Source organism: Myiozetetes cayanensis, unplaced genomic scaffold, assembly GCF_022539395.1.
Source record: "Myiozetetes cayanensis isolate MyiCay16 unplaced genomic scaffold, myiCay2020 scf21, whole genome shotgun sequence".
NCBI classification, from domain to species: Eukaryota; Metazoa; Chordata; class Aves; order Passeriformes; family Tyrannidae; genus Myiozetetes; species Myiozetetes cayanensis.
In genome coordinates, this window is record NW_026087423.1 from 11,189,255 (window position 1) to 11,206,901 (window position 17,647).

Consider the following 17,647-nt stretch of genomic DNA (forward strand, 5'->3'; position numbering starts at 1 on the left):
CGTGACTCTGCGAATCAGGGTACCATCTTAACACTGACCTTCCACCTCCTACCTTCCACAGAGCAAACGAGCACACATTCTATTTTAATCCTGCGGGAAAGCCGCTACTGCAAATATTGGAATACACAAATCCAATTAAAGATAAACAACAACAACAACAACAACAAAACCTCCACCACTTCTCCTGTAAGTCTTTACCTTGCATATTCTGCTGGCAAGCTTAGATAAGCACACTAGAGGGAAACTAAGAAAGCTCCAGACGGGAAAGGTTAATATTGCTGTGGTATGGCTTGGTTTTGCACGGTGATTAGGCTCGCTGCCAGCCTGATTCCTTCAATGTTTTAACTATCTGCAGCTTGAGTGATTACATTAATAAACTTCCAGTGCAGACAGCACGCTAAATTCTAGCCACTGTTCATGTAGGAAGAGAATGGATGTCTTTAAATATACTTTCTCTTCTAAATTCTAGATAAAAAAGGCAAATCCTGGCCTGATTTTCTCAGAAAGAACCATTCCTTAGAAACCTCCAGCAATGCTTTGATTCTCAGCAGGATTTTTAGGACCAGGAGAATTCCCTCTCAGCCAAAGAAAGATTTTTTTCTTTTCCTTTTTTTCTAAGGTTGTAGCAGATCTAACATTCCTCCCCATCACCCTTCATAGGTCTGCATAACTCAGATCCCAGTCATAACATCCCTAGAAATTACAGCTGGAAGACTTTAAGGTCAAAAGCACAAAATCTGTGCTATTCAAGCTAAGAGAAGAAGTCATCACCAAGGGCTCATAACCAGAAATTCATTAAGTCATCACAGTTGAGCCCACAAATCTTCAGGTCAAGCCCAGCATAAACACAGCCCCAAGTGATCAGTCCCACACAATCCTGAGACTATTTTACAAACAAGTACATTATCAAATAAGGATGGGAAGCAAGTGAACCCTGTTATGTAACAAACAAATAAGAATATCTTCACATCTGGATAACAGGAACACAAAGGGAGAAGGTTAAGGAAGGTATTACAAGCCACGTTGCTTCACCAATCCTTCTGAGCCAAGAACTGTGAATACCTCCTTCAGCAACTGGAATAAATGCAGTTTATTCCCTGCTAGCCCTAAATCTTGGCTTCTGGTTCCACTGTATCAGAAAGGAGATAAAAGGAGTATTTGCAAAGTGAACCAGACATACTTGCTACCTTCCTGTAGACAACTACACCACCTGCTAAAGCAGTCAATAAAACTATTTGTGTCCTTTTCACTAGATGTTGTTTCATCACTTCACTCCCCAGTACACAGCTGCTGTATTTATTTTTGGTTATTCATTTATTTTTAATTTCTGCAGCAGGAAATGACTGAAAACGTTTCATATGCATTGTGCAGAAACCTACACGTTTACTGGTGAGTTCACTCAGCGGAGCAGAGCTGAGGTGTGGGCAGAACATCCAGGTTTGATTCTCAGCTCTGTCACTGACTCATTAAACAAACTTGGTGAAATCATGTGCCCTTCTAAACAAAATGGGGATAATAATTGTTCTCAGCAAAGAGATGTGCAGTAAGAATTTGTTAATTAAGGTGTGCAAGTACTTTGAAATCCCAAGACGAAAGACGGAATGCATCATATGAATCCATGAGACATAAAACAATGTATCTATGGAATTTAAAACTTTAAAGCCTTTAAAACTTCTTCACCATTAATCCTTGTGCTTGTAAAAGGCAAGACTCCTACCGTTCCATTCTAAACAGACTTGCACAGACAGAGCCAGGAGACAATAAAAGCTTGGAACTCTGTGCCTCCAAACCTTCCTTCACCTCGCTGGGGATGAATTGCTTGAACATCCCCAGTATCAAACGAAATTGCCTGGAGACAAACATGCAGGTTGTGCACAAAAACAGCCCTGTGACTAAGAAAACAAATAAGCCTCTTTGCTGTGGGCTTAATCATCTGGTCTTTCAGGGTGGGCTTCAGCAGAACTGCTCTGCAATCCTCCTGGAGACTAAGAAGATGGAAAGGGCAGCAGTAATCCAGGATGACCAGTCCAAGGAAGAGACATAAATCTAAAAGAATACAAACTAATGGCAAAAAGCAGATCGTCTCTAACAGGAAAAGCTTACCATAACTGTAGCCACTTATTAACATGACCTGCTTTTGTACCTTTATTGAGAAAAATTGAGTATCTCTTAATAGCTCATCACTTGAAGCAGATGGGTGAGGGACTGTCACTCTTTGATTTTCTTCAGTTTTATGTCTCCTCTCTCTCCTCCCTTCACCTGACCATGGTTTGAATGGGGTTTTTTGAGGCACGTGTTGTTTATTATTTTAACTTTGAATGAAGTTTTGCTGCTAAGTATACAGAGGTAACTTCAATTTTCTCTTCATGGTTGAATCAAACAAACACACCCCATGTTTTAAATTATCCTTACATGGCTCTTAGTGAGTTCTATCAATTGTTACGTTCTTTAAATCACTTCCCCATCTCTTCAATTTAATAACAGACATTCTCCTTTGTGTTTTCTATAAAAGTGTTAAATTTCCCTGGATGATTTCCCCCCATCTTCAAGATTGTCTTTTATTTGGCATACAACTGAGCAGGTATTCTTGAGACAGTACAAATAATAACCAAATGTATTTAGCCCCACTGTAATAACAATTTGAAATAAGATTCTGCTTTTTCCCAGGAACACCTTTGGGAAAAACCTGAAAATAAACAGCAGAACTACTCACAATACACCAAATATTATGCCAGTGAGAGATTAGGAGAAACCTTTGGCTTCTAAAGCAATGATATATCTTTTAGTTAGGAACTCTACATTTAAAAATATTCAGTCACCCACACTGAGAAAAATACCACAGGCACCATGTAAAGATTGCAAAAGAACAAGGGGTTTTCTTACATAAACGGCATTTATGCAGCACTTGGAAGAAAAGGTTCATTGAAAATTACTGAATTCAACAGCAAAACAAGTCCATGAAGCACTTCCATATGGTAGGAACTGAAGCCAGGTTAAACCTCGGCCACAAAGATACCATGGAAAAGTTACACTAAAAATGAACAGCTTTATAACATTTCCAAACAATTCTATCATCCTGGCAACCTCTTGGTGTTTGAATTGGAACACTAAGCACATACTTAACTTTAAAAACCGTAAGAGTCAGAATTAGTGATGAAATCAGACTTACCTTGTCGCTTTGTCACTATCAGACAACAAAACAATAAGCTCTTTTAATGTTTCATAACATAAGCTCGCCAAACTCCTGGTTTTATTCACATGGCCCTTTTCTTTTTGCCTGTTCCAGTTCCGACTCATCTTTGTTCCCAAGTCCTTCCTGGAACGCAAATCCCACACTGACACAAAAAGGTAGAGCTTTAAGAGGCGTTTTAAGCATTTCACGCTCATACGTAAATGGTTTCGATTGTTCACGGGGGAAATAATCTGGCTTGTTTCTTCCATTTCTCTCCTGCCCTTTCAGATGTGTGTGTGTGTGTGTGTGGCAATTTTAAGAGATGTGCAACACAGAGTGGGATGTTGTGATAACTTCCCCCGGAGTATTTACTTGATGTTTTTATGCCTTATGTAACAGCAGCTCGTTATCAGTCCAGTAATGATGGATAGAGGTAGTTAAACGTTTCTGTGGGACTTCACAGGCCTTCTTCCATAAAGTAGGCTTGATGGGACTATAAAAATCAAAATGGATTTTTTTTCTCCCCATCCACACTTGTACTGGATGGCCAGAGTGGGATTTATGCACACGAGAAAAGATTTACCACCTATCTGAATTTAGATATATTGCACCGACTCATTACGAAAGAAAACCTTTTCAGCCCTGAAGTTATTCCAGTAAATTAAGGAATTCTGATCATAGGGGAAAAATGGACATTTAAAAGCAGTGCAGCTCGTGGGCATGCATTATTCTTCCTAGTTAATGCCAGCAATTGTACTTTTAATGAATGTTGCAGAGAATGAAAAGAAAATAAACAGTGCTACATGCCTCAAATTTGTATTTTTCTAAGAGCCATGACTGCTATGAAAATTCTATTCTCCTGCCAATTATTACACACCACAAACAAAATATTTTTACCCTCAAGGCAGATTTGGTGTCAAGGACAGTCCCTTCTTGCTTACTTGTAAATTTTAGTTTAGAAGGGGCAGTAGTCCACAAATGACAAGCTTATGAAAAGCTAGACTGTAATATACTACTGAGGACAAAGACAGGACCAAAGACAAGGAATTAAGGATGCTGTCATTCACCACTATTTAACAAAGAGCATTTGTGAACTCAATATTACATCAACCAAGCTATCACGTACACCAAACCATTATAATATGCAAGTCTAGACAGACAGTAGTAGAATCCCTTTTACATGTGGAAAATAAATGGATGCTACCTCTTAATTCTGTAGGTTTATCATCATGGTTATCATCATTCTGATTTACCTCACTCCCTTTGTTTTCCACTCCACCTTCTCACTGTGTTGGGTTTTTTTAAGCCTCTCCACTTCTTCATTCCTCATTCAGATGCCTGAGAAATCCTCCAGCCTCTGATCTAACTTCTACAAAGAACTACACAGAGCTACAAAGCTGGCAAACTAGGCTGGGAAAACCCCAAAAAGAACAGCAGCACAAGTGACTGCTTTGCTCCAGACACCTTCCCTGGTGTACAAGAGACCTTCTTTCAGAAAATAATTTCATGTAGGTGAGGGGACTAAAAACTGACCATGGCATGATAACCTCTCCAGAAACACTATCCAAATCCACTGTCTCTAGCTCATGAAGGAAAGTAAATCTAAGAAATACTCTCTGATTTTGGTTTTCCCCTTTTTGTGTCTAAATAATTTCTCCTTTTTAAAATAATAATAATAAAAAAATTCCACAAACTCAATTCAAACATTAATGTGTCATAAAGAATCTTTTCTAAGGAAGGAAAAGGGATAGAAATGGTTGTGCTAGATCAGATTCCAGACCCATGCAGTCCAGGCAAAACAGGCTATCAGATGCTTAAGAGTAAGGCACAGAACCCCTCCAGTAAATTCCTGCAGTATAATCTATACAGTCTCCTACAGGGCCTGGAATAAGATATCATAAATACTACCAAAACACCAAAGCACACAGGGTTTAACATGCCCTCCCAATTCAACAAGAGCCCAGTTCCAGGCACACAGTACAGTGTCTAACCCAGTTCTGTTAGAGAAAATTTCCTGTTACTTGGTTACAGGAGCCAGAGCTGAGAAAACATCATTTCCAACAGCAGCATGGTCTCTGAAATGCTATTAAATAGAACAATATTAAAAAATCATCAACACTGACTAAATGTTCTGCTAACTTTTTTATCTAACAGACTGAATTTTACTCACACAAATTTTAGTTACACGATATGGGGAGGGGGGAAGACAACACCTCTGGGAAGTGGCTAAAAAGTGGGGTGAGGAGGAAGCAGGAGAAACGAGGCTTCTCCTTTGTTGCTCCCCCGAATGCTGCAGCACTCTGCTGTGTCCAGTTGGATATTTGGCCTGGCAGATGTCTGGGAAGCGTTCAGGGACTCGGTCAGTGGGGCTGGTGCTCAGGACCCGGCCAGCAGCTCTTGCTGCGGGTCAGAATCAGGCCACGCTCCAGTTGCTCGGTGTCACTTCCACTGCCACGCACTTGTTGCACCAACACTGCCAGTTGTGTTTAATGGAACGTGGGTATTTGTTTATTTACAGCACACAAATATTATGGTTTCAGCATTGTTTGCTGCTCTCTGCTCAGAGCAGTTTTTCACCAAGAGTCAGTGAAACCACCTGAGCCCCACAGACACAAGCGTGTCACACCAGTGGGGTCAGCAGTGCAGTGGCCTCATTCACTGTTGGATTCTTTGAGCTCTCATCAGCACAGACAGCTTGTCTTCCTGGCTTGTTCTGTTTCCTAAGTTGTTCTGTCTCATTTTAAAATAATTTCTGTAATCCACATATCAGGAAAAAAATTATGTATTTACAAAACTCCTACCATTAGATTATGAAAATATCAGCAGCTTGCTACATAGCTATAGAGCTAAAGCTATATGCTTTATTTTCCTTTTAACAGTATTTACAGAAATTAAACAGAATTTTTTTTCAAAAGGAAAGTCAGAAAGATTGTAACCTATGCAGAAGGTTTAGGGTTTGTGATAATTAGCAACTATCAGCATCAAAAATCTCATTTGCATCTAAGAGCTGGGATGAATACCTACCATAAAGTCACTGAGCAGGACTGCTTTACTCTGGCTGCATAAGAAACTTCACCTTTTGGAACTATGAGACAAAGGTGTGACTTCCCACCACTGCAGGAAACAACCTGCAGTCCATCTGAGCCATCAGAGCTGTGACGGATCTGACACGAAGGATCAGCCCTTCCTTCCGACTCCCCCCTCCCTTATCAACAGTGTTTGTACAGGATGACACCCTCAGGTTTATAAAATCCCTGCCTGCATTTCCTCCCTGGGAGGAATCCTCAGGAAAGGACCCACAGAGCACAGGCAGCCCAGACGAGGCAGAGCTCGGATCATTGCTGATGGTGCAAGAGAGGATGTTCCATTGTAAGTCATTCACAGGCTTCATTCCCTCATTTGTTTGGCTCAGCCACTTATTGCAACCTGAAACGATGCAGGATGGAGCTTGCCAGGGTGACAGCTCTCTTGTCCCTCTGTGAGTGTTCAGCACATCAACTGGAAGAGGTTCCCATCCCAGAGGGCTCATCTGGGCACATTATTAACAGGAACAGCTGCCTTAGGGACAGCTCTCCTTTAAAACACAGGAGCTGTACCCAACTGCCCTACAAAAAACCCCCCATTAAACTCCTTTACAGTTGTTTCTTTGTACTGATTTTAATTCATCCAGCATGATAACTCAGCAGTGTTAACTCCACCCACTTAATCTTCAAATAAGCCAAATTTACCAAATCACAGGGAGTAGTGTATGGGACATACATTTGTTTAGAAGGTTTAAGACTGTTGAGCAACAGAGACCCTTTCCAGCAGGGAGACATTTGCATTTCCAGTACACCCAGCAGGTGAACAGGCAGCCATTAGAACAGACAAACTCACTCCAGCCACCATGATTTATGGTAGTAATGATTTTTAAAAAAATTAATACATTCACCAATTCATTACTATGAGTAGCACATAGGCAGTTAATTTAAAATGAAACAAAAAAAAAGGTCTGGCTTTAGGAGATCAATACTTCCCCCTCCTCCTTCCTTATACAACATTTAATTAAGAGAAGCAATCCAATGGATAAATGTTAGACTGGACTCTGCAAGCAGTATCCATATCCCAATTCCATTAACCCTGCTGAATGATCCTGGGCAAGTAAACCTAAAGCACATTGAAAATTTCTCATCTGCAAAATGGACAGAATGTTATCAGCCATCATTCTTAAGAACTTAGTAAAGAGCTTTTACTGAAAAGTGCTACTCTGGAACAAAAAGCAGGTTTGCAAAATCACAAATTTCGATAAGAAATTGCAGACTGGAAAATTTGACATTCTTTAAAACAAAACAAACCAACACCCAAAATTCCATCCAGTTCTTCCTAGTTTCTAACTGCAACTTCTATTGCAAGGCTACAGAGGCTTATTCCCACTGAGCCTTCCCAGCAGACAAAGAAACTGAGGCAGAAGGATCTGTGGCTTATTGGAAAACACAAGTCAGAGCCACAAACAGGACCCAGCCTCCAACAACCCCATCCTGGCCAGAAAACCAAAATGAGACTTACTTTCTTCAGGGCACGGAGCTGGTCCATCCACAGTGGAGTGCTTGAGCTGCACTGGGTGGTGTACAAATAAGTTTTACACAACAAAAACGTGAAACTGTCTGTGAAGTAGGACCAAAAGTTGGTGCTGGTCCAGAGAAAGCGAGAGGAGCTGTTATTCTGGGAGTGGATACATTGCTGCCACTTCTAAAAGTACTTCTTTAGCGAAACAGCAACCTAATGAATTACCAAGCATTAAAAATTGATCGTCCCCACATAGCAGGTTTTTAAACTTCTCTATTGATTCATGTTTTCATTTTGCATAATGCACCAGAGCCCAATTAAGATCCAGAGGGGGTAAAGGGGTGGGAGGGGACAGACTGAGAGGTTTTCTCTCTTTGTTCTGTGCTCTGGTCACTTCAAAACCAAGACGAGCAAAAGCTATCAGGAGAACAGAAGGGATCCTAACATTTACCTGCATTTAGTATTCACTTGATCATTACCTGGCATGCCAGAGTGTTTAAATCTAACCCCTCCCCTCCTCTGCCCTGCAGGAAAGGCAGGCACAGCCGACTGCAAAGCATCTCAGAGAGGTAAGACAATTGACCTGACAACCGAGGGCACAAATCTTGTGCCAGAACAAACCATCCACAAGATTTCTACAGTCACTGTACATAAAAAAACCTGATCAGACTGTTGGCTTCAGACAGAGCCTTATGTCAGGCCCAGTATGACACAAGCACATTTTCCCAAACTACTTAAAGGTTATGTAATAGAGATCTGCAGAGCATTAGCAGTCACATGACACGTCCCACTAAGATTTCAAACTGCCACCTACAAAATTTAATTAGCAAGTGGTAAACAAGAGAGAAGGGAAGGAATGTACTCCTGGAACAGACAGGGAATATTCTTCCTGTTCTCATCTACGTTCAGAATTAGGAGCAGGGGAGGTGGGGAGAACAGAAAGGAGGATTTAACAAATAGGGTAAAACGCTGAATGTCACAGAAGAGGGAAATTCAGTAAACAGGGGACAGATTCAACCACATATTGCTTGTTATGGTAACAACTGTGAGTTTCATCCAGCTGAATCCTAAGCACCATCAATTCTATCTGTCTTTAGTAAAGTGCTTAGCCCATTAGCACACTCCCAGGGATACTGTGCTGTGCTATCCCTCTGGATGGGAGCTGGCACAGATCTATACAAGTCCCTGCTGATTAATATCAGAGAATATCTTTAAGTGAGTTGGACACTCACTAAAGATGCACTTTCCATACCAGTGAAAAGGCACCATGATAATCCCTACAGGACTAACAAATAGCATTTATCAACTGTATGAGAAGGAGGTACAGAAATGTTCAGCAGGAGCTGAAACAGTAAAACCTCAGAGTAAATTCCCAATTCTGCAGGAATTTACTCTCACTTTAGTATTTTTCTCAGCCAACCCTAAACAAGTTAACCTTATTTTCCTTTCAAAGCTGGTGAGAAGGGTATTATTGTAATTTTTCCCCCCACATATCCAGTGTAAAAGCTTAATGAAACTGTCTACAAAAATGATTTATGCTCCTCAATAAAAGAAAATAAATCAGTCTAGTCCCAGGAGGAGGTGGAGCGTGGAAGGAAAGGGGTCCATAAGCTGGCTGCCCATCAGCTCAGATCAGGCCCTAAGGAAGGTGTCACTCTCAAGAGGTTGCTGTAGGATGATCTATACAGGAAAAAATGGAAGATGGTTTCTAATTGTCATCAGATGAGGACAGAGAAGAGAGACTGTGCCATCCTGTTACATCTGCACTGCCTTCCTCCTGATTCTTCACAGTAACTCCCTGCTTGCTAATCAGCATCAAACACTGGGCACAGTAACACTTGCTGCCTCAGAAATCAAGTGCTCCGCTGTTTGTAAGAGGAAATATTAAACCTTATGACAATTTAAAAAAAATTAATCAAACTACAGGCCCATTTCCTCTGCCCTGACATTTGCTCTGTAAATATTTCCACCAAAGCACTGCCACCAGCAGGGAAAGGAGGCTCTTCACTCCAAACTGAACATACCCATGGGCACAACAGAAAGTTTAGCTAATAAAATGTTATTCCAAAAGGCTCAGAATCAATTCAGATTCTTCTGGCACTCGGCAATATTCTTCCAGAGACCAACCAGGCACAGTGCAGGCTGTCAAGTGATTTATAAGTAGCATCTAGAAGCCTCTGTTGGGATTCAGCACTCTGATGGAGAAAACAGTGTTTGGTCTGAAATTCTCATTTCCTAAGCAGATAAAATAAATAGAATGTAGTGGAAAGGGTTCATTATTATTCCCATTTACAGAAAGAGAGCAGAGCCCAAGAGATCCTAAACGCTTTGCTCAGGGCCATTCACAGAGTCTGTGGCAGAGCTGGAAGTCACACTCTGATTTCCTCATCAAGCACCACGTCACAAGCACAAGCCAAAGTGCTGAGCCACAAGCCTTAAAGCCACGCTCAATTTCCTCACCAAAATCCCAACCACAGCTGCCTTTACAATCATCACTTACAGGATGAACATGCCTCCAACATGTGGTTTAACAGGATGGTTACAGTTTGCAAAGAAACCCTCCGTGACCACATTCAAACTTCAGTGTCAACCAGAAGATGTTCCCCCTGTTCTCCCAGGGAAATGGTGCCACTGCCACTTCCCAAGAGCCCACCCTGTGCAAATAAGGCTGACAAAAGCCCTCTTTTCCACCAGTGAAAGTGGTTTCATGACACGCTGCTCTGAAGAAGCTGCATTTCTCCAGCACTGTGGCTTCACTCCACTTCTATTTTTAATCATGATATTGGTATTTTTTTTTCAATTCTATCAGCAGTGAGAAAATGCTGCTGTCAGCAGTGCATCATCACAATTCTCATCTCTGGTGGACTGGCAGCTTAGAAGGAACATCAAGAGTCAGAAGAGAGATAATCATCAGTGGCACAAGGCGTTTTCCAGAAAATCTTAAATAGATTTCAGTTACTTAGTGCAGTGCAAGGATTTTCAAAATGATAGTGAGGAATTGGTTTCTCTTCAGCTTTGCCATTCTATCAGAGAGCTCACTGGACATACAAGCTAATGCTATGAACGGGGGAAACAAAGGTTTTACACAAAATTCCACTTTAGTCAGGAGCTTTTGCTGAATAATAACCCAAAAATAAGTCCCAGGGAAAAAAGTCGTGACTAACAGATATTTCAGCTACCGTGACACATTTTGTAGCAGTGACAAAGGCCTGTAACAATTTCCATGAAATGACAAACAGCCTTGACTCTCAAACACCCAACATACACAGTGAAAGGGCAGGACAGGGAGGCATCAGCAACCAGTTACTTTTTACAGAATGAAGTCAGTGTGATTTTGGATATTTAATTTTGATGGGTGGTGGGGCATTTGACACCCGAAAAGGAAAACCCCTGATACCAGAGGATACTAATTATCCCGTGATCCAGGCATCTTATTTCTCCCGTGGCAATCCAGGAAGGCTCGGGTTTTGTAATCATCCATTGCCAAAACCAACATTGTTGTGCTTATACATTCATTTCATGCTCAATATCCCACACCTGCCTAAACTACAGTGCCTGTGCACATCTGACATACCCAAAATAGAATGTGCTGACGTTCAGAGAGATACATATTGTGTATATATGCACAAGCACACACCTTGCTGGTATAAATATGAGATTGGCCACATACAGAGAGAGATGCTTAAGATTCCTGAGCTGCTAACAGCCAGTTACCTAAAGCAGCATGGATCAGCCATTCAGACCATTTCCATGCAGAAATCTGTGGCACTGCACTGTCCCATATTTTGTTCCATCTCACTTCTCCTGCCCCTAAAAACCACGTGCTGTTTTAAAGCTGCGATTTGGTTGCAATTCTGGAAAATTCAACGCGTTGAGCTTCTCGAAAGGGTGTTCCAGGTGCACACAAATACATAAAGTTGTATGTAATAACCTCTGTTGTGCCTCCAGCACACAGTCATGCTGAATTTTAGCAGGCTGAAGTACAGTTTCAGGTATGGAACTATGAAAAATCAGGGTTGCTCTCCAGCCTGCAGGCAGCACGACCACTTCGCTAATTTCATTTACTGGAGGTCTGTTCCTCATCAAAAAGAAAACAGTCTGCACAAAGCCACTGACCAGGACCATCAGATCCAAACAAAAAATAACCAAGAGGCACCTAAAAAAGACCCCCAACACCCTCCTTTGGGGTACTAGAAGTAACACAGATATTTCAAAGGGTGTCTACAGTGGTGAGTCCTGGTTGACATCTGTAAGATTTGGTCTGAATTACCTTCCTCATTCATCAGCTGGGTAGACTAGAAAACCCTCCTCTAATAAAAATGTAACACCTCCTGATCAAAAAAGCCAAAATACAAAGTGACTACAGTAACTCTCGTATCAGTTCATGGGCACTGTTAATTTTTATCTATTTTATCAGAGGATGCTATGATTTCCCCTCTGCTGCTCGGTCTGTGTTTGAATATTTCATGCTGTTTTCTTAAGGCAGCTCTTCTTCCTTACTAAGCAATAGTCCTTACTTGTATTTTGCTGTTGGCATCATAGTATTCTTTTTCTGTCTCAGCATAATTGGTGCTATTCTTAATGTTAAAATCAATGGCTTTGAGTTTAGGTCTTTCTCCAAAATATATCCAATCCCTTAAGGAGCAGACACTGTATTTACTGTATTTACTAGATGCACTGTCAAGACTCATTAATAAGTTATTCTGCTGAGTTATTTTATATATAAACTCTGCATCACTACCTACACTGGACAAAAAAAAAAAAGCCCAGTCAGTGTTTTACCACTAAAATAACAGGCAGCTTAAAAAGAAAAACCAAAGGCTTCACATGCTTTCAGATTTTCCTCAGTTAAAACTGCACTAAGACCATGTACAGCTGTAATGTCGACCATCACATCACTCTGGGAAAGACACACCTCCCCTGCCCAGTGCTTTAAGCAATACCCAATTTTGAAAGGAGGTTAATAAAAAATCCTGCAGTACCCCCTGTAATACTGAGCCCAGCATAGGAGAATGTGCTAATTAACTGGTATTTATATGCATATGCTGTAATAAAATGTTATTATTCTGCTGTAGATGCTCGTAAACATCGCACATTTCCCCCAAATACTGCTGTGTAGAGCGTGCCCATATAGACATGTATCCATCTGTATCTATCTGCAGAAGATCTCTCTACCAAAAAAAGGATGAGGTATTTACTTGCATTAGATCAAATTTAGCATTAGATGCCAGACAAATACCACACATCATTTCATTAGCAGCATCTCTGTGGAGGAGCAGTCACGCTGATGACTTTGCCATGACATGACAATATACATTTGCAAAGCAAACACATCCTGTGCATTTGCACCATGCTCGGGGCTGGGGGGGCAGGGGAGAGCTGCCAGCCAGTATGATTGCTAACTTTGCCCACAGACACTAATACAGCACAGAAACACAGCCCCATCTGACCTGTCAGCATGGCCTTTATTCTACTGGGAACCTTAAAAGTGACTGGAAAATGACATCAGATTAAACATCAGTCGGAGGGAGGATGGAATAATCTAGCAAGAGTTTAATCCCTTTACCTAGTGCTCATGCACGATGCTAACACATTTTATTATTCTAAGCAGCACCTAGAAGAAAAGATTCAGTGAAGGGCATCATCGAATTGCTGCAGAATAATAAAGTTTGCCTGCCTGTGACAAGAGTTCCCGATGCATCACCGCCAACTAAAAACAGGATTCTCCCCCCCTCCCCGCACACAAACCTTCAGCCCTCCCCACCCCTCATCCGTCCCGTAAAAAGCATTTAAGGGAGAAACGGCTATTTTTAGAAAGGATGGGGCGGGGGGGAGAAAAGAAATCTCCGCGTACCTTCCAAGCGAGCGAAGCCGAGCGAGATCATTGCCCGGAGCGAGCCGCAGTCGCCGTGTGAGCTCAGAGCCGGGCAGAGGACGGCGGCGGCGGCAGCATCGGCGTGTTGGCACCGCCGGCGCTCGGCTAGGAATGATTCATTAGCCGGCTGCGGGGAGGCAGGGGGGGACGGCGCGGGCGAGCATCATGGGCCATGCAGCAGCTGCCGGAGCCTATGAAACAGCAGTGCCGGCTCGCAGACGCGCACCAAGATGGCTTTCCCCGTGTGCCAGCCTTGCCTTTCACATCGCATTAACCCCGGCGGGCGGCGGGCGGCATCGCGGCGGCGATGCGCTCCTCGCAGGGGCGGGGTGCGGGGGGGAAAGAAGGCGGGTGTTGGGAGATTTTATTTTACCTCCGAGTAATGCTATCGCAGGATCTTCTCAGTAGGTCATCTGTGGCCTGCTGGCACGAACCAATGAACTGTAAATGTGAGCGGCAATTTTTTTTTTTTCTCTCCCCTCCGCTCCCCCCCGGCCTGCCCAATGGAAGGCGCAGAAACTCCGATGCAGAAGGGCATTATAAGGCAGATTACCTGGAGCATCCCAACCCCTCTGCCTTTCCTCCTCCTCGAAACTGCGTGCAGTGAATTCACGCAAAACTTCTGAGGTGCAACAGCATCTCCCCAGCAGCCAGAGGGAGACACTCTAAGGGGATGCAGGGAAAGATTCTAAATAAATCAATTTTTAGAAATCTAGCTTTAATCTTTTTTCCCATCCTATTTTTTGGCCATTTCTTTTTCTCCTCAGCAGAGATGATCCGAGTGACAGGATCTGAGCGCTTCAGGAGTGCATTCACTATAATGTGGTTGAAGCCTCCAGGCTGATGAAGGTTAAACTGCCAAGGAAGCATCTGAAGTTATGTTGAGTGGAACTTCTGCATTTGCCTTTTAGTATTTAACAGGGGAAGGAAATATTGCACTCTCAAGGCACTATTATATTGCATTCTGTTAAAGTATCTGCAGAAATACATCTCTCCATTCAATAATGCCTCTCCTGTAGTTCCTTTTCAGGTACCAGTCTTCCTCCCACCGTTTTACTGACAGGCATGATGAGGAAGAGGAGGAGAATTTCCACAAAAGTTTGGCCTTAACAAAAGGAGTCAGATTTCCCCTAAAGCCTAGCAGTTCTTTACGAAGTTGAAGTGCATGGGGAGTTTCCTGCTCTCCAGGAGCTGTCAGCATCAGGTGCTTCACTGGAAGGAATGCAGAGCCATGGGAGAGGGATTTGTCAGATGATCTTTCTCAAGTTTTGCCCTATCTGGATTTCTAGCTCACGACCAATGTGAACCACGAATCAGGATGTGTTTACCAAACAGCTAAGGAATCCTTCCAGAATGGCATTGCTTATATTTCTGGATATTCCAGTTCTCAGCCATCAATCCATTTGAGCCCCTTACTAAGGCTGTTACCCCCCAAAGCTTCCAGCAGAAGAGAACCACCACTCCCAGCTGGATGAAACACATTTCCCTTCAGAGGTTTGGAATTAAAAGGATGGTGCAGAGTGACACAGTGTGATCTCCCAAGCTACTGACTGCTGCTAAAAAATCTGTCCCTCATTACATGAGTGAAACAGCTAAAGATCTGATCCCTGGTTGCGTGATACTGCAAAAAAAACACGAGCAAAAGGGTCACAGACAATCTGTACTTTCTCCCCTGAAGGTCTGCCTTGGCATATTCTAGAAAGACTAGAGTTTTCTGAATGGAAAGTCTAACATCTAAAAATAAGGCATCCAAGACCACTCTTCTGTGCAAATCTCAGCCCCAAACGACCTTCCATGGGATTACTCATGACTGTGACAGGAACAGAACTCTGGCATTTTGGGAGAGAAAAGCTGTTCCTACTCAGGTTCATATGTTCCTTCCCAGATTAGATTATGACTTCGATCATGAGACAAGTACACTCTTACTTTTCTAACCAGTTTGTGGTATAAATGGTTTTCTTTTTTTATTTTTTTTTTTAAAGCCTAATTTTGGCAAGTTAGATTTTTTTCCCCCCTCAGCTGAGCTCCATGCAAGCTTCAAACTCAAATAAATGTTCCTTCTGACTATATCAGCACTCACCACACTGCAGATCTGCAGCATATGACACAAAGTGATACCAGAAGGTTCCAGGTGACACATTTTGGAAATCAATCTTGTCTGGGCTGGAGACTAAATGAACATAACTGTTCCTTTTGGTGCTTTTGTGCAAACAACCCAAAACTTTGCTAAGCCATCTTGATACTTGAAAAATCAGTGAGATCACTGTAAAGTGGCATTATTAATGTGTTACACTGAACCAAACCAGCTCTTCTCATTGCTTTTCATGGGTGGATTTAAAACATGTATATCTGTATATGGGGGTGTGTGGGTATATATATATATATGTATAAAATATGTAAATTATCATAAACTTTCAGGAAGTCTTGGTTTAAAAATATGGAAAATTACATGAATAAAAATTCAATGAAGTCACTCTGAAAGTAAAATAGCAATCAAGTTTTTAAACTATCAGTACAGATTCACTGCTCTGAAGATTTTAAAGCATATCCTCTATCTCACGTTCAGAGATTTGAGTCATAAAAATTTGACATATGCAACTTGTTATGCCACATCTTGCAGCGTGTTGTTTCAGTAGAACAGGCCAGAATGGTGATAAAACCCTTCCCTTCCTAATTCCAGTTTGTGAATGAAAGCACAGTAAAGGAGCTCACCTTGGCAGCTGCCAAAACACACACAGGGCCTCCTGTGGAGATGAAGGACAGATGTCTCTGAAGCCACAGCAGCTCCTTCTGAGACTGTTTCAGTAACTCCTCTGTGTCTCCCGACTTCTGCCCCATCAGCCCTTCCTGCAACACAGGAAATTTTCAATTTCTGTCTTGTCAAATGTATGGTGACAGTAACACATGGTCTGTCATAGCTGAATTTCTAACTAAACAAGAACATCTGCTATAGCAATGTGACTGTGTTTATGCCTGGGATTTTTTTGGTGTTTAATCTGATGATCTTCTGCCCCCTAAAAACCAAGACATCTCTTCATAGCACCAGAACAACCCACACCTCGAGCACCCTAATGCTTCATGCTTGGGGAACTTCCTCTGGCTATTAATCAGTCCAGTTTAGGTTGAGGTAAAAAAATAAGATGGGCAATTCCAACCTTTGGGAACTGGGAAGTTATTCCTTTTACATGAAATGTTGCTGTAACAAAGGGCTCAGAGGTGCTGCTGGTAGGGCACAAAATTAGTACAAGACAATGGTGAGAAGATTTTGATGCTTGAATAACAATTACAAAGTACAGGAATGCCACTGAGTGTTCCAAAGTAAAAGTTTATATCCCTAGTGAAAGTCTTGAGTCTAAACCAGAAGTAATGTGAATTCACACCCTACAAATGATAATTTACACAATATTTAATAAAAATAAGCATTCTGTTCGAATAAAAAATGGGCAGAAAAAACATTTTTTCTACTTGGTTTTAACGGATCTATCAATAAACTATTTTCAATGTAACTGTTCATCACACAGTTACATACTAAGAACAGAACTGGATTTGTACCTACCCTCAGGCATCCTAGCTGATTTTTGAGTTCTTCACACTCCCCTTGCAGCAGTTGGATCTCCAGATCCTTTATACTTTTGGAATGTTTGTTGATATTTTGCAGATGTTGAGCCTTAACATTGACAAAGTGCATTTTTTGTTTCAGAGGAAGCGTTCTGGTGATTGTTTTTGTGATGACAGCAGTGTTATTGGATGACAATGTCAATGAAGTTGAAGGGTTGACAGCCTGGTAAAGAGAAAATACATTTTTCATGTCATTCTTGCTAAAGCTTTGTCTGAGGGAAAGAATACAATTCAAATCCTTTCAAAAATCGCACCCTAAGTGCATTATTTGATACTTTTCTTCCTCAGATCTTTCATTAAAACTGTAAGTGAGTGAGAGACAATCTCCCATGATCAATCACCGGTAAAGAGATAGGGACTACTCAAAGAAATGAAAAGCAGACAATTTCTTTTCTTTTCTTTTTTTCCCCCACTCAGTGGATTCCAGCCAGCCATGA

At 41.8% G+C, this 17,647-nt stretch overlaps 1 protein-coding gene across 18 annotated transcripts in view; it reads right to left on the reverse strand.

Moving 5' to 3' along the window:
- RIMBP2 (RIMS binding protein 2) overlaps positions 1-13,877 on the reverse strand; it is a 115,114-nt gene extending 101,237 nt beyond the window's left edge. For 4 of the 18 annotated variants that reach the window (XM_050318344.1, XM_050318354.1, XM_050318353.1 and 1 more), the window contains exon 1: positions 13,572-13,870. The gene's annotated coding sequence lies outside the window, so the exon portion shown is untranslated. Of the gene's footprint in view, positions 1-13,571 lie in introns of all 18 variants that reach the window. The other 14 variants (XM_050318340.1, XM_050318337.1, XM_050318341.1 and 11 more) reach the window with 7 other exon arrangements.
- Between the last annotated feature and the right edge of the window lie 3,770 nt (positions 13,878-17,647).